General features: G+C 36.4%; 1 protein-coding gene and 1 long non-coding RNA gene across 5 annotated transcripts in view; one reads left to right on the top strand and one right to left on the bottom strand.

Annotated features, from left to right (window-relative positions):
* SGCZ (sarcoglycan zeta) overlaps positions 1 to 25993 on the bottom strand; it is a 421202-nt gene that overhangs the window by 182325 nt on the left and 212884 nt on the right. The window lies entirely within an intron of this gene.
* LOC135413282 (uncharacterized) overlaps positions 18181 to 25993 on the top strand; it is a 28141-nt gene continuing 20328 nt past the window's right edge. Inside the window, exons 1-2 of one of the 3 annotated variants that reach the window (XR_010430164.1) lie at positions 18181 to 18881; positions 23504 to 23636. This is a non-coding gene — a long non-coding RNA (uncharacterized LOC135413282). The remainder of the gene's footprint in view (positions 18882 to 23503; positions 23637 to 25993) is intronic. The other 2 variants (XR_010430163.1, XR_010430162.1) reach the window with 2 other exon arrangements.

Here is a 25993-nt window from a genome sequence, read left to right as displayed (position 1 = left end):
AGAAAACCCTGAGTCACAGAAGCTGGGGAAAAACCTCAGTTTGAGGGCCAGGCCAGATGTCACTTGTTTGGAATGCTCTGCCAAGAAACAGGGAGAAGGTGCTCTGATGTTATCAGACCTCTGCATAAAACCCGTTGAGTTCCCACCTTTGCATGTGTATTCTCTGTATCCCATGCATTTTGCAATCCTGAATACCTTTCTCCCCCCAAGAAATCCCCCAAGATAAACTAGGGTTTTTCCTATGATGTAATTGTAAGACCCCAAGATTTATTAACCTGGGTTTTTCCCTTATGTCATCCTTGTAAAACCCCCAATTTTAACAGAATGAATATGCAAACCCCCTGTTGAATATGTAGACCCTAAACCCTTTAAATATGAAGTTGTAAGTCCAGTAAAAGCATTCCAGCTTCTTGCCTCCCTGGGATCCTGTTAGCTTTATTGACCTCCGCAGTAGACTGCTGAAAGATACAATACATACAACACTGCCCTAGCATCTGTGATAGCTCTCTGGACTTTGTATCAAATATTCCTACTACTAGATAAACAGATAAAATTTGTCTTACTGAATAAATTCTAAAAGTTTATTACAACAGCAACAAAGTCAGGAAAATCATGGTAAACCATTGGATCTCTATTAAAAAAACTCAACCACTTTTCTATTAATCCTGGTGGGCCCTCATCCCTATTGCTCTACATATCTCAATAAGGCATGACATATCCACAAGCGCTAGGATCAGCACTTTACATCTGCTCAGCTCCTTCTCTTAAGGCAACTGAGGAGATAAGATGAAGAATGTCTTTGCTAAGGATATTCCACCATGAGAAAACCTGGCAACCACATCAATGGAAGATGGCAGGATCAATATTTCAATAGCTTGACAAAAACTGGCACTACCTTTCCTCTGTTAGTGATACATTTCCCTATATCAATTTTAGTAGATGGTGACAAAAGTGCAATCTTCAAGAGTCAGGAAAGAAATTTTAAGAGTGGCAGATTCACAAAACTCAGACTGGAAGAAGCAGGTGGAATGAACACTTCAACTACGAGAGGGATTAGCCTCTTTAACTAGTTCATTCCTACCTGTAGTTTGAAGTCTAAAATTTGTGTGGTGGGGTAATCATGTATTACACAATCAAAGAAGAGGAAAGATAGAAAATATGAACCAAAACCTGAATTTCTAGAAAGATGAAAAATAAGCTTTTAACCACTGTTCTTTTTCCTCTTTTTTGCATACACATGTAGCACAACTCTGCTGTATGACTGGAAAACAAATACCTGTAGATCTAAAGTCACAAGCATGGCTCTTCTGGCCTAAAACACACGACTCTGTTCATTCAAATTAAAAATACATGGGCCGGATATCAAAGAGTACAGAACAAGTCACATTGAATAAGTGCTATGATATGAAGAACAGGAGTATCACTTAAAAAGAAAATGATTACATTTTGGGGTTGACTTGTATTTGTTAAGCTTCTTCAGTAATTTAAGTAGGCAAAGCTACACCAAGTCTTTAATTCACCATTTTAATCTTGATGTGAATTTAATGGCCTCATATTCAAAATTAATAGAGCCCCTATCCTTTCAGTAGTAATCAATAATGATATCAATATGTAAACTAAAATCTTGGTGTCACAGACACACAAGCATGGATCAAATCTTACTGCTATCCACAGCTCTAAAAATATAAGCTAAAAGAGTACAGGCAGAAAAGAATAGAATTTACCTTAATGGAAAAAGATAGATCAGACTGACAGAATTAGATTTAAGAATACACACACACACACACATATATATATACACACATATACACAGTACTCTCTAACTTTATAGTACCTACCAATATGGGGTCCTGCTCCAGTCTAAAATAATAACATTTTTAAATTATAACAACAGAGATGTTTTATCCTGGAATAAATAATAACATTTTGGGCACCACCACTGTGATAACAATCATGAACAACTCAATACTTAAAATACTCTGAGAATACAGATTTCAGTTATTAATCAATAATTTTACCATGTGTTTCATGTGATACCATAAAGTAACAGAGAACACCCTAATTTCCTTGTGCAGACACCAGGAGTCTAAGATGAAATTAGGACCTTCATTGCTTAAGTTTACACGGTTTTAATTTAATATAATACATAGGACCAAGAATCTTAATTTGTTTCCCTTTTTTATTCAGCATTTCCTCCCTTATATTAAGCTCCCTCATCTTGATTGTTACTAATGGATATAACTGTTCCCCCTAATTGGCAGTCTCATAATTTATAAATGTGGTTTCACAGTGATCGCCTGTACTTGTGCCTCCCTCTTTATAAACAATCTCCATGGCATCTTAATACTGTAGCAAAAGTCTCCTCATCTTTCTATCACCCACATAACCAATGACATCTCACACAAAAGTATCCAGTACCAAGAGATGTTGAACATGGGGTGCAATTTTTAAGTGAAAGTAACCTTCAGAATCATCTTCAACGATAAAAACAGCATTAAAAACACAACAGTGGAGTAACAACTGCGTTTTACTACATGAAATTTGAAATTACTGTTCACTGCAGTTTTAGAGCTATATTTACTTATAACTAAATAATTCAGTTCTATGTTTTAAAGTGCTAGAGAACTTTGATTTTCTTTTCAGATTTTAGTTACTTAGGAATAGGAGATCTAAACTCCTGAATCACCTTGGCACTATTTTTCATCAAAAATGGAATCTGACACTTTATTTTACTATTAGAATCATCTCCACAATTTCACTTTCTCTGTTCCTGTTTACATTTGCTTCTTCCAGAAAATGCAGGCAGAAGCACATTTATTGCCAAACAGTCAACCTGTTCAGATTTAGCAGGATACTAAGCACCGAGGAAGGAAGCTGAACCATATAGAAGTCATTTCCTTACTGAAAAGGGGTTCCAAATACTTAAATGAAGACATTTAATATGTAATGATTCAATTACATTTTTCTTCCACATTAATTAGCTAAACTGGCAGTACTGAGGTACTGTTTTTCACTTCTTTTTTTTTTTTTTTCTTTTTAAAGCAATGAATTGGATGGTGCCACTCAATTTCTGGGGTAAAATCTTCAATTCTTTCAAGCACTGTGGGAAATCTAGAGAGATTCAGGTGGTCATCTATATCTCATCTTTACTATATTCAACTACTTTCATTTCTTCACTGGAGGGAACTGGGCTAAATCCTTTGATAGTCTAATGCAGGTGGGGTTTTTTTCTGACTTTCCTCAAATGACTAATGAAAATTAAATGAGACCCACCCCACAGAAAATGTGTTCTCTCTGATGTGAAAATAAAAAAGAATCAATATAGCTTGATGAAGAGACAACTGATTGGAATTGAACAAATGAAGCCTTCTTTTTATACTAACAAGAGACTGAAGGAGGAGCCCAGTGCCTACACCATTCTAAGATACACATAAGCACTGTTGGAAGAACAGAAGGAAAAATAACTGCTCTTCACTGGAACTCTACTGAGGCAGCTTTATCAATAGACAGTGTGCAGCTGCCTGTCCCTGCAAGAAGCTGGGGTCAGCAAAATGGAAAACTGACAAACATCCAACACTTGATTTGTTAGAGACTGTACTCCGATGCCATTACTCAGTCTGATTCTTGTGAACAGGATATTCAAGGGAGAATAAGTACAGCAGAGAGAGAGACTGACAGACAAATGATCTGGAACAAGAAAAAGACTGGAAAACATAGTTTTTGAAGATGCTAGTGTGGAGATCGCTATAAAAATACAGAAAAATGAGCAGATGTGCTCCAGAAGTCCATTTTAATCCTACCAATAATTCAAACTGGAATTTATAACTAGTTAAATATCCATTGGTAAGGGGGGAAAGCCTACTTGGAGGAAGTGCTGTGAGGAAGACTGGCATAATGGTTATGCAGAGGAAAAATGTATGTAAAGAAAGAAAACACCACCAAAAAAACCCAGAAAAGGGACAGAGCTGTGGCTCAAGAAGCAAAAAAATTTGCAGTAAAAAAAGGACTGGGAGAGAAGCCAAGCATTCACTGTTAATATTGGCAAAAGTTAATTCTCTATGTATTTTGGGAAGGCAGCTAGCACATCAGCAGAAAACACCTTTGCATACCCTAGAAACTGTCTGTGACTGTCAAAAGCAACTTTTACTGAGCATAATCCAGGAAATTAATGAAATTTCCAGAGTCATCAAAGATCCTCAGCCACACAACAACAACAAAACAAAAACAGAAAAAAAAAGGGGGGGGGATATTACTTCAAGAGTTTGCTTTTACCACCCTATCACACTTATCAATAACTGAAAGTCTCCAGTTTTCTTTAGATAAAAACTGTTAGATTAATTTTTTAGAGATAATTTGACTACTGTAAGCTCACCACTAATTAATAGTCCTTCATAAACACTCTCACCAGCATCTGAACAGTAATGATGGGATTCGTGACAGAGCCAAGATGCTGGAAGCATGTTGGAATCAGAATCTCCCATTTGATTAACTACCTGTATCATACTTCACTCATGTTTGCATCAATGAATCAAACTATCTGATCAGAAATGTTCAGAATAGATCCTTTCTTACTTGTAGCAATCAATGAGTTTACAGGGTTTGCAAAAATCCAATTCAGCATACTGAAATTCTTCCTTTATATTTCTGTTGCAGAATATGTTCTACAAGGAATCCCTAGATTTTATATTTCTGATCAACCAACTTACTGATAATTGACATCAAAGTCTGAAAATAAGAGTTTCTAAACTTACAGAAAATACCTACTGCATTGATGTATTTTTCTTCAACAACACTTATTTTAGGTGGACATGTTATTTCTTAGTCTATTTTCTCTTCTTTATGCAAACTCCTGGTCATGCAGCCTTTACAGACTTCCCACTTCCAGACATCAATGGACTTAGGATCTTGACTTAAGATGCTAGGGCCATTCCATGCTAAACTCCAGCTCTATGGAAAGCTAATCCCTCACTAACTTTAGCCTATTATTGAGGCAGCTATTCCTTTATAGAAAATGACCTCATCATTGCCCTAAGACTAACCACTCCATCCATTCCCAACATTCCTGTAATTTTCTCCCCCATCTGCTAAAGCAACAGGGAACCTAGCATTTTTAGGGTTCCAAAGCCTTCCATTCCTTGCAACAACATAATAAACACACTGAAAATAATTAATGCTTATAATTATTTTCTTGAATCAGCCTCCTTATTTATCTGAAATATTGTATGGATTTTGATCAGTCCTCTTAGAAATTAAATATCCCAGTCATTGTCCCTACTCTCCAAGCTGTGACTTCTTCAGAGCAAGGCATCTTTTCCTTTGGCATGGATTGATTTCAAACCTTTCACAGGCAACACCAGTTGCAGACACCTAATTCCTCAGGTAACTTAGTCACACACAGAAAGCATTTTCTAGTGGAACAAGCAGTGGGTAATTATTTTACAGTGTGAATAAATGAACCTCTATGTCTTCCTAAAGTCTTTATGTACTGTGTGACAGACTACATAACATACTATGTGACATTCACAACACAGAGACTTAACAAAACAGACTGATTCTTCACTGTACATTTTTTCAGATTAACCAAACAAGATGCTTGACAAATGCCACGCATCCAGCCCATATATGCCTGTGTCGTTATGAGAACATCTTTCTTGGACACCTGAAAAGGTTCCTGGGACCTGCAAAAATACAAAAATCTCTGTTCTTTATTATTTCTCTTAAACATTAGGGATTTGACATTTATGTGAGAGATTTCGTAATACTACTTGGTAACCCTATAATTTGCCGTTGGATTATGACTGCCATTTCATGATCTGTGGTCTAAATCTCATGCAATGTTACTTAAATCAGCACTGTTTCTGAAAATAATCTCTTTCTGCTTAATTTTGAAAATGATTATTGAAATTGCTTTCTTTTTTCAGCCTCCTATCGCTTCGTGTGACCCATGATCAGATTTAAAATCTATTTCCATCTTTGTTCACTTCTTCTAGCATTTAGATTCAAGATGACTAATTTGCTGGAGACATAGCATTTTGTCAAGCAGAATTACATGCAACTAGAGAATCAACATCCTTGCTATCTAATTGCAAAAATAATTAGAGTCTGTCACAAACTGTACCATATAGAGGGACTATTTAAAAGAACACATAGTGACAGGACAAGGGGGAATGGTTTCAAACTGAATAAAGGTATGTTTAGAGTAGACATAAGGAAGAAATTCTTTACTGTGAGGGTGGTGAGACATTGGCCCAAGCAAGTTGTGGATGCCCAGTCCCTGGAATCCTTCAAGACCAGGTTGGATGAGGCTCTGAGCAACCTGGTCTAGTGAAAGGTGCCCCTGTCCCTGTCAGAGGAGTTAGAACTAGATCATCTTTACAGTCTATTCCAAATGTCCCAGGACATTCTGGGATGGTTCTCTGATTCACCAGCAAATTTACAAGTCCCATATATTCAATCTTAGCTTTTTTGGCACAACCAAATAACAAAAGTAAAGTACTTAATAACAAACTCCAAGACATTCCAGTATCATCCTTGTGAAAAGATAGAAATAAAAAACATTAGCCTAATAATGCATTACTGGAAGGTACACTGATAACTATGAAAAACACAGTCTAAAACTTTTAAATATACACTATAGGATTCTATACACAACAAAGCTCTTAATAAACTAATTTAATTTGCAGAACTGAAGACAAGGCATTCCAGACTGAGGCATCTGGAACATGTAAAAGCATTACTCTAATCTTATATCTTTGCCGATGTTGATAAAATTGCTGCCCTTCGTAAAGTAGTTAACTACTAATAATTAATGGACATGGCTTTAATACATCAGTTACTTCAGAAAACTCACATTACCTGAACAAATAACTAAAATGGTACTATTGTTTTGGAATCAATAAATACAAAGGTTGTGTTTTTAAAATTTAGAACTGAGAATTTTAAAGGTTAGTACTATATAAATACAGAAAGAAGATGGCAAGCACAATCTCACTGACTAATCAATAAGAAAATATTTTCTTGAAGACTTGATTTTATTTGGCTGGGATTTTTTGTGATGCATGACATAAACACATCATTGGAGACAGGAATTTGTTTGGTGACCATCAAATTGTTGTGCAATCTTACACCACAGTAAGCCTCCAAATGAGTAATCAGCAGACTATCACTGTGATTCTGAATTCCTGGTTTTGTTTCTCTTTTCAGTTTTAATTCACGAGAGATCAGACAAAGTGGTTCCTATGAAGTCAGATAAAAGAATAGTTACCAGAGTCTGTGGAAATACAAATCAAGCATAGGAAATCCACATATCAGAAATTAGCTAACCTATACACTGAGCTTCTGATGATGAGCAGTGGAGTAGGCAAATGAAAGTAAGCAGTAACAAGTAAATTTACACTAGTGGTCCTAAACGTTTTGCAAAACTAATTTCCAGTGCATTAGCTGTGATATCATATAAGGGTAATTTTCTGAACTGATTAATGTATTACCTGATTGAATGCAGTAATTGTGAGTCTCTTACTTAATATTTTCATTAAAAACTTCAGAGAATTGGTACACAGCATCATTTATTCACAGACATGCCAGTGAAGATAAGGAAAGGGTGTTCACAACATTTTAAAAATCCTAGCATTATGAATACTAAAATAATCATACAGCAATTTTTTTATTTCAAAATGCAAGCTGATTCTCAGAAGAGAAACTGAGAATAAGAAGTCCATTGTTAAGTGTGAAAAACTATTCTAGTTTAATAGAATAGTTAATAGTTAATAGTTTGATATTCTAGTTTAATTTTAAGTGGGAAAAACTATTCCTATCAAAGGAACAAGGAAAAATGAGGCTGGGGGTGAGTAGGAAAATTTCTGTAAGTAGAGAGTAGGGAGGGTCTGGCACAGAGAAGAATAGGAACCATTTTCAGAATTCGCAGTCAGAAGTATATTTTGGAGGACAGTAATAACACTATTTCTACACCTCAGAGAAGACAGAATTCCAAATACTTAGTTTCTGATACTTCACAAAGAATAGGAAAAAAGAAGAAAAACAACTGGACAGATCAAAAAAACCCAGTTATCTTTGGTTTTGTGAGTATTGACTCAATCATTCATGCTCACAGATTCTAGCTAGTGAAGTGCAACAATTACCCTACTCTCTTTAAATTCCCTAGAAGAGCTTCACCCTACATGCTCATCACTGGAAACTGTTATTGGAGTAGTGAGGCATTGCACAGCTACTTGTTAGGCTGCCTGATGAAGCATGATTCCTCATCAAACCTTCCCAGTGTATGTAAAGCTTACTTTGAGCTTTGCCAAAATAGTGTAGACTTCTTCCCTTCTGAAACCTCTACCCCTATAACCAGGCACAAGGCTGGCAGTCAACTCTGATCACTTCCACATTTGTACACCAAGCACATGTTCTATCATCAGTAGTTTCCTTTTGTTTTCACTAAGCCATCTTGGGAAAATGTAAGAAAACACTTACAATAAGCACTACAAATGTACATGTGACAAAGAGAAATGTCATATCCCAAGTACTGATTTTCCCTGAGCCTACAATACCATTCATTCAGAGAAAGACAATACTGTACTGTTCATGTGTAAACTTATAATACGTACAACTAGGATGGAAAAGTAATAACCTCCTCTTCAGGATGCTATGACTGGATAAGGAATTTTATTTATTTAATCAAAACTACTAGAAGAGAGTGGGTAATCAACCCCTTTTGGAATTATAAGTCCTAAAATGCTAAATGATCTAAAATGATCTAAAGACATAATTTTATTTTTTTTTTAACTTCAGAGATAGACTTACTACTTTATTTTAGAAAAATAGGCCTGGCTTTTGTAGGCAGCAAACATTTCAACTCAAAATTTTAGTGATGTTATGGCCTGCTAAATTAAAAATATCTATACATACTATGTTACGCTAGTCCCATTTTCATATACCTACACTGAAATCAAATACTTATAGTGGATAAATCAATGTAACAAACAAACAAAACAAAAAAAAAATCAGAGTTACCACTATCATTCATGTTAAGTTTCCCTCAGAGAGCTTAGATTGATCTTCTTGTTTATGTACGAAATATCTCATTTTATCAAACAGCCTTTTAAATTTCAGACAGACCAAAAAATTGAAACTGCTGTATTCCCCTGAGCCCTCTGTATAGGAAGATATTTCACCTAGTGAATACAAAAATTTTTCATTTGTCTTTTCATTCTTTACCAGTTTTGGCTGGGCTAGAGGTAATTGTCTCAATAGTAGCTACTGTGGGGCTATGTTTTCGATTTATGATGAAAACAGTGTTGATAACACAGGGATGCTTCTTTTTTTGTTATTGCTGAGCAGCGCTAACACAGAGCCAAGGCCATTTCTACTTTTTGTACCACCCCACCAGCAAGGAGGCTTGGGTGCATAAGGAGTTTGGAAGGGACACAGCCAGGACAGCTGACCCCAGTTGACCCAAGGGATATTCCAGACCATATCGCGTCATGCTCACCATATAAAGCTGGGAAAAGCAGAAGGAAGAGGGGAGATGTTCAGAGTGATACCATTTTAATTCCTGAATCACTGTTACACGTGATGGGGCCCTGCTTTCCTGGGGATGGCTGAACACCTGGCTGCTATGGGAAGCAGTGAATTCCTTATTTTGCTTTGCTTGTGTGTGCAGCTTTGGCTTTACCTATTAAACTGGTTTTATCTGAACCTACATGTTTTTTTCACTTTTCCTTCTGATTGTCTCCCCAGCCTGGCAGGTGGGAGAGTGAGTGAGCAGCTGTGTGGGGCTTAGTTGTCAGCTGGGATTAAACCACAATAGTGGTGAAGTTTCTGCATTATGCTTAGTGGAGGAGAATGCAAAGCGGTGCAATTTAAGCTTATATCCATTTAATGATGAGCAGCATTGTTCCTGAAAAAGCCTAACTGGTTTGAATTAATATGGATAAAAGTTTAGAAGAAAAAAATAAAGTTTTAAAAAATTGTGCTTAAAGGGCGTATTTATTGCATCCTTTAATTATAAATAGCTTCAATTATGAAGTATCTATAGCCAAAAGAAAATGAAATAAAGTTCTACTTGACCACATTAGAAAATACTTTTGAAATACTCTTTCTGAAATGCTGACAAAATTGGTTAACTTGTACCCCTCCTTCGTGTCTTATACATTCAGCCTATAGAGAATGAGTCATTCTTGCCTTAAAAGTCAAGTTTCTGGGACATCATCTCATGAGATCCATGAAAAATGTTTTCAAGACAATCTGGCACATATATAACTAAAAGTGAAGCCTCTGTCCTGGTAATGGAATGGATTTAATACTGTGGTTTAAATTTCTAGGTCAGGTGTATCAGCATACACTGATTATCTGACTCCTTGGAAACACAGTTCTGTGTAAAGATTAAGATAACATTCTTACTTAAGAAATTCTTTTTCTTTGAGCCAGAATTTTTCTTTCTACTCTTTTCATAATGAGGTAGATTATTTAAGATATTATCTACAAAAATATATTTACAGTTGCTTTATATTTGTTGGTAAAGACTTCCTGCTGCAACTTTATTCACTGTGCTGTTTATTCATTTGAATAATTTATCACATTATTCTGTCTAAACTGATGATAGAATCTTGCAAAGGAAAGGAACTGAAAAGCATTAAAGGCATCTACAGCCTATGGTGATTTGGAATAAACAGAAGAATCAAGTCCCCCCCACTGTATCATTATTTCACTTAAAGATCTTTATGTCCTGAACCTTTTCTAAAAAAGTTATTTCAAAAACAGTGAAAAAAAAAATGTAAATGCCAATGGGTATTGAGGACGTATACCTAAATATGCACACATACTGAAAGCAACAAGCCAATGTAGAGTCCTAGACAAATGTCATGTTTCACTTAGTCATTCAAGTTGCAAATTCCAGTGACACAAAGCAGAAACAATTAAGAGATTGAAATGAAATGGCCAGACACTGCTATGGATACAATCCTTGTATGCCACTTATGTACACCTTGCCAATCCAAACGAAAAAGAGAAAGAAGAAAAGAAAGAAATGCTTCTGTGTAGAAAAGAGAGAAACCACAATTGTTTTCTGCCAAACTGCCTAATTATACCTATAGCATCACACTCAGGGAGATCCTCAACTATGTATTATTCTACACTCCACAATACAAAAAATAGTAAAATACACTTTAGCTGTATTTCAGTTATTGCACCATCAAATGAGTTATGTGTGCTATAAAAGTTACAACACTGAACAAAAAGAAAGAGCAAGGAGCGAAAAAATACATAAAAGCATCATACCAAGGAATTTAATTTAAGATAATTAGGAAACATAGGTAAAAAAAGAAGCAAGCTGTTTCTATGCAAGAGTGACAGACTGTGAAGAGATGCCTCAACTTAAAATCAATACTGAACAGTGTTCTGGTATCACTCTCCAATCAACAGTGTACTTACGCCATACTGACAATTGGTTTTTGACCTGATTTTGTGCTCTTGAAATTTTTGTGTTTCTTCCTGTGTGTCAGTACATTTCAGTAAAATATACTTTTATATACCTGGCTGTATAAAACATGTAGAAAGCATAAATATGTTATAAATTCAAAAGCCTCTAATAGCAGTATTTCACTACATAATATTGCTTTTGCAGATATTCATAGTGTATTCATGATTCAGGAGGATAATATTATGAATAGATATATTCACAAGGGAGCTGTTAAGATCTATTGCTGCTTTAATCTATATAAGACAGTTTTCATATGTGATCAGTTGGTTTAAACAAAAAGCACATTCAAGTCAGAATTTCTGAGGTTAATTAGCTTACAACCTATGGATTTTTCTCTTCATACAAATTCCGAATAGGCACAAGTATGTCTCAAAAGCATTACTACACTGGTATTACTGTGGAAAAATCACCATCCTACACTATTCAAAAACTGCTCCTTGTAGGCATTTCTTCTGAGCTTAGATCTAATGAGTTGTTGCTATTTGAAAATTAGACGCATTATCAATATTTTGATACAATAATTAAGTGTTATAACACCTTAAATATCAACACAGTGTTGCAAGTATTTAGCTTTGTCTTTTAATACATATGACCTTAAAATAAAATTTTAAAAGGTTTTAAATACACCATCTGAAAGTACGGCTTACATTGATAAAAGCCGCAACTCTCTACACTCTCCAGTTTTGATGCAACAACTGCCAGGTAAAACTAAAAGTGTCCTGCTGATCCAGGAATAGTTAGAAATAATTAAGTTGGGCAAGCACAAGATCAATCTCAATACATACTACTGGCAGGAAGACAGGAGGGTCCTTAAGCTCCTAAACCCATCATGCCCACTCCGTTCCTTTTCATATTATTGTTCTGATCACTCTTGTAATTTGGACAAAAATTTCAACCTATTTTCAGAAAAACAAGGAAGCAGTGAAAACAAGGAGTCAAGGAAAAGAATAAAAGAGAACAATGAGCCCAAAATTAGTTAATTAGTTGTCACATTTGATTTAGGATATATCTAACCTTAATAAGGTCTGTCAACCATGAACATACTTTAAAATGATCTAGAAATGAAAATCCAGTCTCCATCTGTAGCTCTATTTCAGAGACATCAGCATCTCTGCTTTTTCCAAAAAATCTGATTTTGCATGAAAACTTCCAAATTTAGTGATTAGGGCCCTCCAAAGTACATGTACATGCTCTAATAAATCCCATTTACTTAAAACCAACCAATCAACAAAAAACCAAAACCAAAACCAAAACCAACCAACCAACCAACCAAAACAAACAAAACTCCCTACCAACAAAAGGTACTTCAGAAACAAGCACAAATAATTAAATAAACTATTTTTCCTTTTTTCCTAAAGGAATGTACTCACCAGAGAATACATTTACCTTCCTATGGAAAGATACAACCTGATAAAACCTCTACTAAATAGATCCCATTAATACTTGATCCCTTTCTAAAATATGCAGTCAGAATTATCCTGAATATAAATTTTTCATTAAAAAAGCACAGTAACATTATGATAATTTTCACTGTAAATTATCTACAGTTCCGTATTAAAAGATACAACACCAATCCATTCTTGAAAAAATGGGTAGAAACTTGAATAGTAGTGGATGAAGTTTTTAAAATGCAATTCATTAAACTGATCTTTGTTGATGTATTTTAGTCTACAGAGATTTTGGTAACACCTTCCTGACAAGGAAACAAGAGTGCTTTATATTGTCTGAAAAAAGTGAAAGGGGGAGGAAGGGTGGAGGGGAAAAAAAAAATAAGGGAATTTGACACTACTTCTGTTTGTGCTGTTGCAATAATAGCCTCTGCTCTTTATTTCAAAGGAGAAATCTGCAGACAGCTTTTTGTTCTTTGGGTAAACTGTTCAACAGCAGCACAAACATCCCTATAAACTTCAGTGCAAGAGACTGCCCCACATTTTGAAAGTCATTTTGGAACATCTGGAAGAGCTTTCCTTCATTAAACAACTTCTTTAAGGAAACAAAGTTTGAAAATTAACATCTGCATTTCAGCTTTGGAAGATTCCATAGTGGGAAGTTTGTTTGCTTTTAAATTAAACTGCATTGTGAAGTCATTTTCTTAAATAACTGTGCAAACAGGGACCTAGTGCCTGAAGCCACCAAAGGATGCAGAGTTGCCCTTAGCCATACAGATTGCTAATGCCATGAGAGTTTTTGTTGTTTGTTTTTGTTTAATAATTACTTAAAAACCTAATAAAGTTGATGAGGAAATAGGTACTTATTTTCAACTGAAACATTATCCAGAATGAGATTGTTTTTCTTATGATGGTCTGATTAAGGAACTTCAGAATTTCAAGCAGTATTTTTAGGAAGACCTGTATCCATTTCCCTGTTATGCGGTACTCAATGCATTCCAAATGTTTCTTCTTCCCATTTAAGTCTCCTCAAGAAAACTTCAGAGAGAGACTTGAAAGGTAATGTATTTCTTTCTAGCCATATTACATTTCCTTGCTTGAATTATTGTGTTGCTTTGTATTTGACAGTCGAATTACCTGTCATTAGTTATGACAAACTCTTTTAATTTATGCCCTATTTTCATTCTGCTAATATTTCAGACAGATGTACAAGATTTTACGATGCTATACACCAGGCGCTGCATAAGGGAAAATGAAGTAATTAGTTTTTTTCTTCCACCTCATCTTTTGTACAACCTGTAGCTCCAAAGAGAAATATGAAATGGTATTTAGAAGTATTTTACCTCACAATGTCCTGTACTTACTTTCTCCCTAATATGATCACAGTTTAAAAAAATAACAGCACATGGCTGTGGTTTTTCACTTAAGAGAAGTATATTGTCCCACAAAACTCTATTTGTCAATGGGAGCATCTAGCTAGTTAGCACATATATCAGCATGCTAAAGGTTTAAACAGGGAGTCGTGGTTTGACTGACCCTGTCCCCCCGAAGCTGAAAGATGGGTAGCTCCAGGTGGATTTCCGATGCAAACAACATCAAAAGCTGCAGTAACGCCTCTGCGAAATGACATATTTGATAGATTGGAAGAGAAGTTTATTGCGCAATAGGAATTAGAGCCACAAGGCGGAGAGGGGCCGGCAGGCCCTGCGGGGGGCCAGACCCTTCTTCCCCCCCTGGCTGGGACCGCGGGGGGCTCAGCGCGGTGTTAGAACTGGACCGGGCACCGTGGCCAAGGGCCAGGGTGGGGTTCCCCCACTGCAAGTGAGGGCAGCGGAGGACGTCAGAGCGATGGCGGTGGCTCAGCACAGCATTGGAGCAGCCGGGGCCGAGTTGGGCCTCTGGCCAGAATATGCAGCAGCTAGAGAGCGAGAGAGAAACTCCCCAGGAGTTCTTCGGCTGCCCTCACTGCCTTCCCTCACTGCAGGGGAGGGGTGGTGAGGAGTTGGCTGGAGTAGCCTGGGAGGGGCCAGAGCGGCAGCCATGACACTGGAGCAGTGGTGGCCCGGAGCAAGCCCCTGCGAAGAAGTGGTGGCAGTATGCAGTACACAGAGCAGAGCGGGCCTGGAGTGGCCCAGATGGTACCAGCGGCCAGCTGGAGCTGGATCGAGAGACGCAGTAGTACTCTGCAGAGAGAACTTGCAATGGAGAGAGAGAAAAGCTACACTGAAACGTCTTGGGGTAGGACTCAGCCGAAAACCAAGAAACCAGAGACCCAGGGAGAGGTGGATCCTACTTGGAGAGAGGTTCCCTCGAGAGCTTACTTCTCTGGGAAGGGACCCCCACACGGAGCACAGAAAAAGAATAGGAGTGTAAATTCCCTGTAACACGTAGTGAAGACCATGGTGAGGCAGGCCGTCCCCCTGCAACCCATGGATGAACCCTCGGTGGGAGCCGAGCGGTTAGAGGCAGAGTACTGAGCCCCCCACACCTCACAGAAGAGAGAGAGAAAGAAATAAGTTTTTCCAGCTACGGCGAATCAGAGCTGTAATCCTGAGAGTGAAGAAGATACTTCTCCTCCTGGACTGATATGGGGGGAGGAGGGGTGATTTTGTAAATACATAGGTTTGTCATCATAGGAGAAACTAGTTAGAATTGTTGTATATATTACTTTTTAGTTTCCATTCTGTTAGCAATAAATTTTGTTATTATTTACCCATGCTGAGTCTGTTTTGCCTGTCTGTGAACTTCTCTCACCCTTTAGCAAATTTGTGTGGGTTTGAAAATTGGGTCCAGAGTCAAACCACGACACAGGGACATATTACTCCTCCTTGCAAAATCACAAGCTTGCAATGGGCAGAACCACAGCTCATGCACAGGGTATTCCCTTAAACATTAGGCCTACATGACGAGCTTTAAAATATCTGAAAGAACTTCATTTATCCAAAGAGCTTCTGAAAGCTATCAGAGAGTAAAATCCTCTTCATTAAACAACTGCTAATTTTGGCATTATTAATTCCAGCATTACCACTATTTAATTACTAACCACTAATCTTTAAAAGCTTTGAAACTTAAATGCCATAGAGAATTACAATAAATTAATCACTGTAATGAGAAGTCATGTTACCTGCATTTTTTTCCTTGATTAAACAACTACTTTAAGGAAACAAAGTTTGAAATTTAACATCTATAGTCCAATTTTCACCTAAAATCACTGAAGTTCCTTGGCACGTTCTATTAACAAATTAGTCATTTCCTTCTACTTTCCAAATAGTCAATACTCATTGAAATTCACTAGATGAATTAGAAACAGGACACACATAAAAATGGAATTAAATATGTTAACATACAAACCCTTTATTTATGAAACAAAGGCAGGAAACTACAAGTAGACTGACACATTCAGCCAAGAGGAAAGTACATAACACAGCTCTATCTCCAACTTTAAAATGTGAAATATGACAAAAAATTCCCTGAGCAGTAGTTTGATTCGAAGCTAATCAGTACGGGAGCACCACTCAAAATAACTTATCTCACTAATCTAACCTAAGTTGTCCATCTGACAAAGGTGAGTTTAACAATGTCAAAAGGAGTAATATAGCAGAAGCATCATTTACTACAGGAGATTTCTTGACTTATCATAAAACAGTAGATAGAAAATCCAACTCCAGCATATTCAAAGCTGGTTAGTATTTGTGCAGAATCACATATATTTTACCCTAACCTATCTCATATGGAATTGTTTTCAGATAATGACCCTTAATTGATGGCCTGGAAGATAACAAAGCACAGGTAGTCCTAACAATGAGGCAAATTTTGGTGGGAAAAAAAAAGGAGACTGTCAGTGATTCAAAAGATACACTCCTACAAAAAGTCTTCCTAATTCAGTTTATACTATTTTCCAGCTCTTATATTTTATATATTTAAGATTGGGTCTTGCATCTAACTGTTGCTAGCATTTTTCCTGTAACTTTTCCACTTCTTATACTAATGTACACACAACAATGTTCCTATGTTTTGGTAATGCTCACAAATAGCCTTAGAATAAGGTTATATCCTCAGTTTTATCTAATTTTTCCTAATTAATTTTCTTTGTGAAAACATCTAAGAATGCAAACGGAATTTTGAAAACAGAACAAAAACAACCAAACAAAAAAACCTCACAAAACCAAAAAAACCCAAACAATCAGTAACTGGTCAAACACTCTTATCAAGTAAATAGAAAAATAAATAGGGAAAACAGAGAATCAGTCTGTTTTCTATCACCTCTCCCCCAAAAAGAGCTGTTTGACAGTTTAACAGTGTCTATGCAGACTATTAGATTGATAGGTAAGTTAGGTGTTACACGCAGTCTGAACAGTATTCACCGCAAGTACCAACTGGAACTGCAGACCTGCTGGCAAAGCTCTGCAATGTCACTGTACAAAGCTGAGGCAGTAGGACAGCTTCAGGTTTTCAGTGCAACATCCATCTGTAAAGAACTGATTTTCTTTACAGAGTGATTGGAGGAACTACAGACCACTGATCCTGACTTCCCTTTCTGGCAATCACTAAAGACTCTGTAATACAGTGTAAAGTCACTGGCTACGCTGAAAAATATGATCTATCGGAAGGATCTAGCATAACTTCTGCAGACGGAAATCCTGGCTTAGAGACCTTATGAAGGGCTAGGAGGGTATCAGCAAGCACACAGCCAAGGGGAACCAGTAGGCAAAAATTATTTAGATTTTCAGAAAGGCACTAACAAACTTCCACAGCAAAATGAGTTAGAAAAGCTGAGCAGCTATTAGATAAAGCCTTTTGTTAAGAGTAGTACCGGTTTCATTCAAGGCCTTCATCAATGACTTGCAGAGGGCAGTACACTGTGCAGTCTGCATCTGCAGACAATATTAAGATTTTCTGAGTAGTGGTGCAACTCCTGAAGACTTTGTCAAATCGAATGGGTGTGATGATTTTCATAGCTGATAACTGTAAGGTAATGTACCTATAGAAATTAATCCAAGCCATGCCTACTGTGGTGGTTTGAAAAACCTTTTCTCTGAGGTAGTAATGGTTTGCTCCACTGATAATACTGGATCAATCAAAAGTCCACATGCGCCCTATGGAAATTACATACCCACAGAAATGGAAGAGAAGGTGGTGAAGATAGTTTAGAAGGTAGGTAGCCATGATTTGAGCCAGGAGGAAGCAGGGGACCAGTGAGCCCCTCTGGGGGCCAAGGGCCCCCAGGCCCCAGCTGAGACCACGGGAGACCCAGTATAGTGTCAAAGCTGGACCGGGGCCCGTAAGCAAGAGCTGGAAGAGTTTTCTTACTGTCAGCAGCAGCAGAAGACATTGAAAGTGGCAGCGGAGCAGTCCTGAACAGAGACAACGGTGGCTAAAAGCCAAAAGATAGCCAGTAGCAGTGAGATAACGTGAAGCCAGCCGAGAGACGCAGAGATGTTCCTGCAGGAGGGAGAGCTCGCAACAAAACAGAGGAAAACTCAACAGGGCTGTTTTGGGGTAAGACTGTATCACTTTCCCAAAACCCAGAGACCTCCTGAAGAGGAGGGGTGGACTTCCAAACCCAAAATGCAGCAGCAGTTATAGAGAGAGAGAGAGAGAGAGAGAGAGAGAGAAAGGAGCTGAAAAACTCAGAGTCGTCCTGAGAGCTGAACCAGGACGGAATGCGGAGGAGGTGGCCTTGCCCTCTGCTGCTGCTGCTGCTACCATGCTGGCAAGCTGAGACAGAGCAGAGGAGCTCTGGTAAGACTGAAATGAAAGCTGCCTTAAATGCTCTAACCCAAGAGAAGTGAAGGTCTCCAAGGAAAATCCCACGAAGGCTCGGGCTCGGGGTTGGAATTTCCGCAAAGTAAGAACAAAAATCCTGACTGCCATACTTAAATCTGCTGCCTTAGAAAAATGAAAGACACTAACCAGTGCCACAAAAAACTGAAATGAAGGAACTGTGGCCTGAGGACTTTTCTCTTTTCTTCTTAGACTTTTATTGAAGAAAAGGAGGAATTTAATTTAATGTAAGTATATATATGTATGTAAATAAACCTTTGTAAATATTTTCCCCTTCCCCCAATACCGAATAGTTGTGTTTTGTCTGAAAACTCTCCACATGAGGTGAGGAAGATATCAAGTTCATGTCATCACTAAACCCTCTCACAAGGGCAAATTGTGGGAGGCGGCTTGAACTTAGAAATTGGATCCTTGGGAGTTTCAAACCACCACACCTACATAACCATGAACTCAGATCTAAGAGCAAAATGAAGGAAAGGAATCTAGGAGTCATTAGTGATGTTTCTCTGAAGTTATCAGCACACTGAAAAATAATGGGTGAAATAAGCCAATAAAATGCTGAAAATTTAGGAATAATTTTGAGAATGTAGTGTCATCTTGACCCTGTAGAAACCTCTAATTATTGTTTCTCTGCAGCCTGCTGTTTGCCTCAGATTTGCTGCATAAATTTAAAGCAACAGCTGTTTTATAATAAATAATGAGCCATGTCCATGTTAAGTTCTTTAGGCTGACTCCACAAATGAAATAGTAAGTTCAAAATTCATATTCATCACAGCAGTAAAATGAATGTGAGCTCTCAAACATTTAGCCAATCTGAAGAATGCCTCGACTGCTTCCTTTAAAGTAACTTCCTTATTAATACTACACAGTTTTACATAAAAAAATAAGGGGGGGAGGTGAAATTGTCATATTTTTGGTAATGGATATTTTAACTAATATAAAACTGCAAGTATTACAGTATAAGATGGCTTCAGGGAAAAATAACTGTGACTTGATATAACATGCCCAAAGAAATAATTTCTATTAGTAAAATGATGAAGTCAAATATCGTAACTGCTATCCAATTTTCTGAAATATCTAAAATGTCATTTAAGGAAAGAACTACTGTGATAAGTGAGATGAGTGGTAATATTCTGAGAAGACAGAGATAAAACCCTGTGCATATGGAAAAAGACCATCAATAATAATGAATAAGTTATTACCAGAAGAAAGAAGTGAAAAAGGGACTCTCACTAACAATAAATATAATAAATAACATTCATTACTTTTATGTTACAGTCATCTTATTACTATTTAATTTTACACAGATTTCTAGAGATAAATGTTAAAATTATTGTATAAAATGGATGACAGGGAGACAGATTTGAAGAGGAAAAAGATATACGATACATACACACAAAAAAATATATATATATATACACACACAAACATATATATCACATTCACACTGAAATATTTTATGGAAAACTTTTTTAAATTTGCATCCAGAAGTTAGAGCACTTCCCCCCCCAAAACTAAATATTTCTCATATCATTTAATATCATCTCAACCTGACACTGACATTACTTTTATCATATTCCAGCACACCACTTATGTAACAGTCCCATACTATTTAAAGAACACAAGAGTATCTAAATAGACAGACTCCTGAAAAGATTTGCAAACACTCTAAAATTGTATTTATTTTCTGTACTTTCATATAAATGCATGTGTAGAGAATGAGGGCACAAATTACCAAAACTAGTTGAGTTCTAAACTTTACCATTAATATATTATATCCCTTTCGTTATTGTTTTCTAAATAGTCTTAATCGACACCAGAACCTGCCTTCTCATCCTATGAGTAATAATTTACTTCAGTTTCTCCATGTGACAAAAGTTATTGTTGCACAATCTGTGGTAATCCAAGTCAACTAAAAACTACCAAGAAATTCTCCCCTATCCTTATACACAAAGAATCCTTCAAAAATTCTAGTGGACTGTATCCACAGCTTATTTTACAAATGCTACACTTTTCCCCCCTGATTTATTTTTTTTCATCATGCAAAGTTCTAAAGAATACCATTTAAAATCTCTGACTCTAATAGTCATAGATTTCTGTAAGCAGATTCCCTGAACTTTGCTGTTTCCTACCTCAGTTCTTGGTGGGGGTTAGAACTCCCTTGCTGGAATTTCATTCCTTGGAATTTGTGAGAATTAATGATAATGACTATCAAAGCTGAAATTGAAAGTTGACCAGCCTTTGGGACAGTGAAAAATGTTTATTTCTTCATGGGTGCAATAATTAGCAACACAGCGAATTCCTTTTTAGAATCACAAGACTCAATTTCTTGCCCAGAGCTACATGCAGGAATGAATATGAATATTAGATTGTGCTGATGGCCATTATTTACCTATATATGCTAGTTCTTCACATGTGCCTCTGTGTAGTGTTTTGCATAGCATAATTTGTCTTTTATATTTGGAAAGTCAAGAGTTCTCTCTCACTCAGAAAAGGAAAGCTCAGTAAAGCTGGAGAGTGATGGACAATGCTCTCTCACCTAACTCCCAGCTCCTTCTCTGGTTAGGAAGGGATATTCGCAGTTCACTTTACAATCTTCTAAATGCACTTTATTCATGAAGTATCCCTCTGTCACGAAACTATTTTTCAGGGCTTTTAATTCCTTCTTTTTTTCTCCCAATTAATTTTAAAAATACACTTCCTACTCTGCCTACCAGCATTACTGAAGCTCAGCTACATTCTTAGGGGGATGTGAAGAGACTGTAAATTAGCCTGTTCTTTCACTACTCTTTATTCATTGAGTCAGTGCCAGAGCACTATGTATTCTGCCAGCAAGAGTGGCTAGAATTCTAGGCTGTAGAATCCACATGAGACAAAAGAAAAAAAAAGAGGCCTCTCAAGAAAATAACTTAGGCTGTTCCCAGAACTGGAGAGACAATGAAAAGCAGACCACTTGAGAAGAGTCATGGCTTAGATATCCAACTGGGGTCCTCAGTAGAAAGAGAATAAAAAAATATTCAGCTATAAAAAAGATCATAAAACATTTAATAAAAATATAATATTAAAAAAATGAAAAATAATTCATTGCTCTTTCTCAAGTAATATAGCACAATATAACAGGATCCCCTACAAGAAGAATATTGGCAGTAATATTTCAGTTCTACTACCCTGATCAACTGCACATTACATAGTCTCTTAAACTACTGATAATTCTTTTCAATATCACTAACTGCAAGTATCTACAGAAAAGAAGTTGCACAAATCCAGTTTTATTTGTTCTTAACACAATTGTGGAGATAGATTTGCAATTCTAAGCACAAAAAAATTACTAAATAATTCTTCCGCAGTGGTGCTCATTTGCATAATTAAAAGCTGGCAACTCTTCATTCAGTGTTCATTTCCTTTACCTACTTGTAATATTCAGTTTTCCCAGCGTACATAATTAAAAAGGCAAATTTACAACTTATAAATAAATAATACTAATCATCATCTAGTGTAAAATAAATCAATTACTACTGAATTTTCTGTTCCTTTGCATTGCAGTTAGCTGCATCCCCATCTACACAGAAGCACCAAGAAAAGTTCTGAGGGGAGTTTAGAAGGTGAAGGGTATATATTTTCCTGTTATCCATGACACAAAGTAGTTCTGCTCCCGATTTGTGCTAATCAACTAGTCTAAGTATGCTGAACAATATGTACAATGTACGATAAGCAGACAACTACATGATTACCCAGACCTTTTCAGTATCTCTCCTAAGGAAAAATCTCTCTCCAAAAAGAGACAGAATGCATTCCAGACCCCTCCACACACAAAAATCCACCACAACTGTAGTCCCATCTAGCTCAGCAGTGCAATTCAGTCATTTCAATGAGTTCTCAGATTGGCAGCCTATTTATTGAAAGTTTTCTCTATTACAGTAACAAAAGATAAGCACCTTGACATGATAAATCAGTTTTAATTTGGGATGTACTGCCCTCTGAAGTCACTCACTGTCCAGCGACAAAATATGAACCATACAGAGAAACTAAGCTTCTCTCAGCACATCATTCTGTGACAAATGACTGAAATTGTTGTAGTAATGAAGTAGAATACTGGAACAAACCAAAACAGCAGAAAAAAGGCATTAGTAGCCCTAATATACCTCCAAACGTGTTTAGTAAAAAAGAGTTTCTCAAGTACTGAAGGAAAATACAAACATAACTTGTACTAAAATATATGTTAACATTTAAGTATACTATATGCCTAATATATTGTACAGAGCAAATGTACAGAAACAATATACAGATTATAGGAATAAATGAGTAAAAAACACTGCAATGTGGTTATGACTTTGAATTCATATTTAGAAACTTACCACCTGATTTTAATTTGAATAATATCTCAGATCTTTAAATTTCCATCCTTTACAAACCTTTTATAGAGGGATAAAGTAACTTAAGGTAAAGTGAAAAGGCAAGGTTGCTTTCCCATCACTTCCTTGCAGCCATCATAATTGCAGGCTTTGAGACTCACTGACAGCAACACCAGAATAGGTTCCCATGGGCTCTTACAAGTCTGGGTATTTTGTTTGTTTTTTGTTGTTTGTTTTTTTTCCCTAAACCTATCTAAATCTATTTATTTTCACACTTTTCTAGGAATCTCTAAAGAACAGATGGTCACAACCCTCTAAAACTTTATCAAATGGTCTTTCTCAGATTTTTGTAACTGACATCTTCCTACCATGAGTATCTTTTGCTTTCCCTCCAACTGTATTGCATTTTGAGTATTCCTCCTTCTATGTTTCATTTTTTTTCACTCTATACAAACTTTTAAACTCCTGCTTTAAGTTTTCAATTTTATTATTTGCAGCTCTCATTGACTGAAGGTGTCTTGCAGCTATGACTCATTCAAACATATTTTGAAAACATGCTCATTTTGAATCACCAATCAGTCAAGCCAATATTAATTGAACACTGAAGGCTTTTGGCACCCTGACTACATGGTAAGTTTTCCTGTTTTGAGGGATGTCACCTTATCAGTTTCTTAACAATGGCGACATGATTAAAATCAATAAGTCTTGCAAAGTTCTTCTAGTAAAAGTGTACTTGGTGGAAATTGACATTTTTTTAGCAGGTCAGGAATTTTACTTTCCCGAACCAGAAGAAAGCCCACAGAAATGCAGCACTGTAATTCACCAACAGAAATGTGTCAACTGTTGCAGCTCAAAGGGTGGGGAAAAGAAAAAAAAAAGGAAAAAGGGAAAAAAATCAATTCTAGACAAGGCATTTTACTAGTAAAAGCATCCTAAAGCACATCAGCAAATGAAACAAAAACAGAGGTTTATCCAAAAGTCTTTCTATTAACTTCTGCAAGATTTTCATTAGACACTGAATAGAAGCCAAAATGCTGAGGTTTTCCTGATAAGATGATAAATACTTGGTTCCTAGATTTTGAGCAATGACAACAGAATTATATTACTGCAACTGAAAAAAAGCAGGGATGAGCTGTAATTTGTTAGTCTGCTGTTATGGAGTCTCCTTGTCTCATCTTTGTAGAGCTAAAGAATAATGCCTGAACATAAGAAAACTAAATAGAAAACTAAATCAAAACCAGATACCCTTCATTGTAAGCTACATATATACTGTTGATTAAATAAAAGAATGAGAATCATAAAATGAAATATGATTCATAGGAGTCAGACTGAAAGTTGTTATATGTACTACATTTTCCATAATCTTTTCTACAGACGTTTCATGATTCTTTCCTTGTGTACATGATGTCATGACATAGAACTCAATTCAGAATATAATTTTAAAATCGTGTAACTATTTTATAATTTCCTCCCTTAGGTAAAGGTGGCGGAAAGGAGGAATTGATCAGGGAAATATAAACTGCAATCTGCTTTCTAGGTGCAAGCAATCAGATCTTGTATTTCTTGCCTAAGCAAAGTGAACAGAAAGTTTTTCTAGTCCAGGAAATTAATATTTATATATATACATATGTGTTAATATACAAAGAAATAAGCATAAATTTAATTTAAAAACCTCTATTACGTAAGCTAAAGTCTTCATGAACATAACTGAAAAAAATCATAAGCGTCTTGTCTGAAACGAGATTGAAAGCATAAAATCATTAATTATGATACAGAAGAGACAAAGTATTTAAGAAATAGCAGCATGACATATCTATTAAAATGGTAAAAGGATATTAATCTCAGAAGTTATTGCAAAGGTGTTTGACACTTTCCTGTAGAGTGAAATTTAAAAGTTTTAATGGCATTGATACTATTAAGGAAACTGTGTGAGAAACTTCAGAACATTAATATAGATTCTGAATAATTCTGATAATTCAGACAGGAAAGACTCACAATTCTGAAAGGACAGGGTCAAAAAAGCCTAAAGTTTGCATAAATAAAAGAGCAAATTAGCACAGGAGAGAAGCAGATTACACTGACATTAATGAGACAAAATTGTGGGAAAGCAGCTGTCAGAGTAATCATGAAATCATTAAAGTGTAATATAACATAAACACATAATTTGTTGCAACAAGCAGCTGATATTTTATTCTGATGAGATTTAATTCATCATTTATAAACTTAATTAAACTTACATACATTTTGGCTCTCCCACAGCTACATATTCAGCAGCAGGTCCAAAGGAAATGCTGCAGTCCCACAAAAACTTAGAAATGCAGCTCGTATTACTATCCTACATCATGCTCAGTGCCTAGCAGTGAACAGCCCCAGATTATCCATTACCCATGCCTTGGGTCCAGCTCGAGGTGCCTTCCTCTCCCTCTCACTAAAGGGGACACAGCAGGTAAACCTTTGATTTCCAAGGTCAGTGGGAAAACTATTTGCATTACAGCACCTAACTGGAGGGCAGATGTGTCACATATTACATTGTAATTAAAAGAAAAGCCAGTATATTCCAGCAGTTGATCCACTGATTTCACAACTAGTACTAATCATACTTACAGCACCTATACCGAGCACAAATTTCCCTTCTACTTTTCATGTTCATTTGCTAAAGAATGAACAAACAGTAGGCTGAATTTACACTCTGATAAACAAAACTCCAGTCAGACATTTACAGACAGGCTATTCTAGCAACCCCAGAAATAAACTTAGAACCACAGAAACAAACTATCAAATAATATTTATAATTTCTTTAACTTATCACTTATGAATTTCTATGGGTAATGCAGAAAGGATATGAAGTATCCCATTTCTGTGTAAGAATTATTCTCTTTTTTTCTTTTGACGATGAAAGTCTATATTCAAAGTACCGTAAACGTTTGACGTGGTATTCAGAAACAGAATTTTATCTGTTTTATTCAGCCTGTGATTAGGCTATTGCT

Source organism: Pseudopipra pipra, chromosome 4, assembly GCF_036250125.1.
Source record: "Pseudopipra pipra isolate bDixPip1 chromosome 4, bDixPip1.hap1, whole genome shotgun sequence".
NCBI classification, from domain to species: Eukaryota; Metazoa; Chordata; class Aves; order Passeriformes; family Pipridae; genus Pseudopipra; species Pseudopipra pipra.
This window is presented reverse-complemented; position numbering and strand designations above follow the sequence as displayed.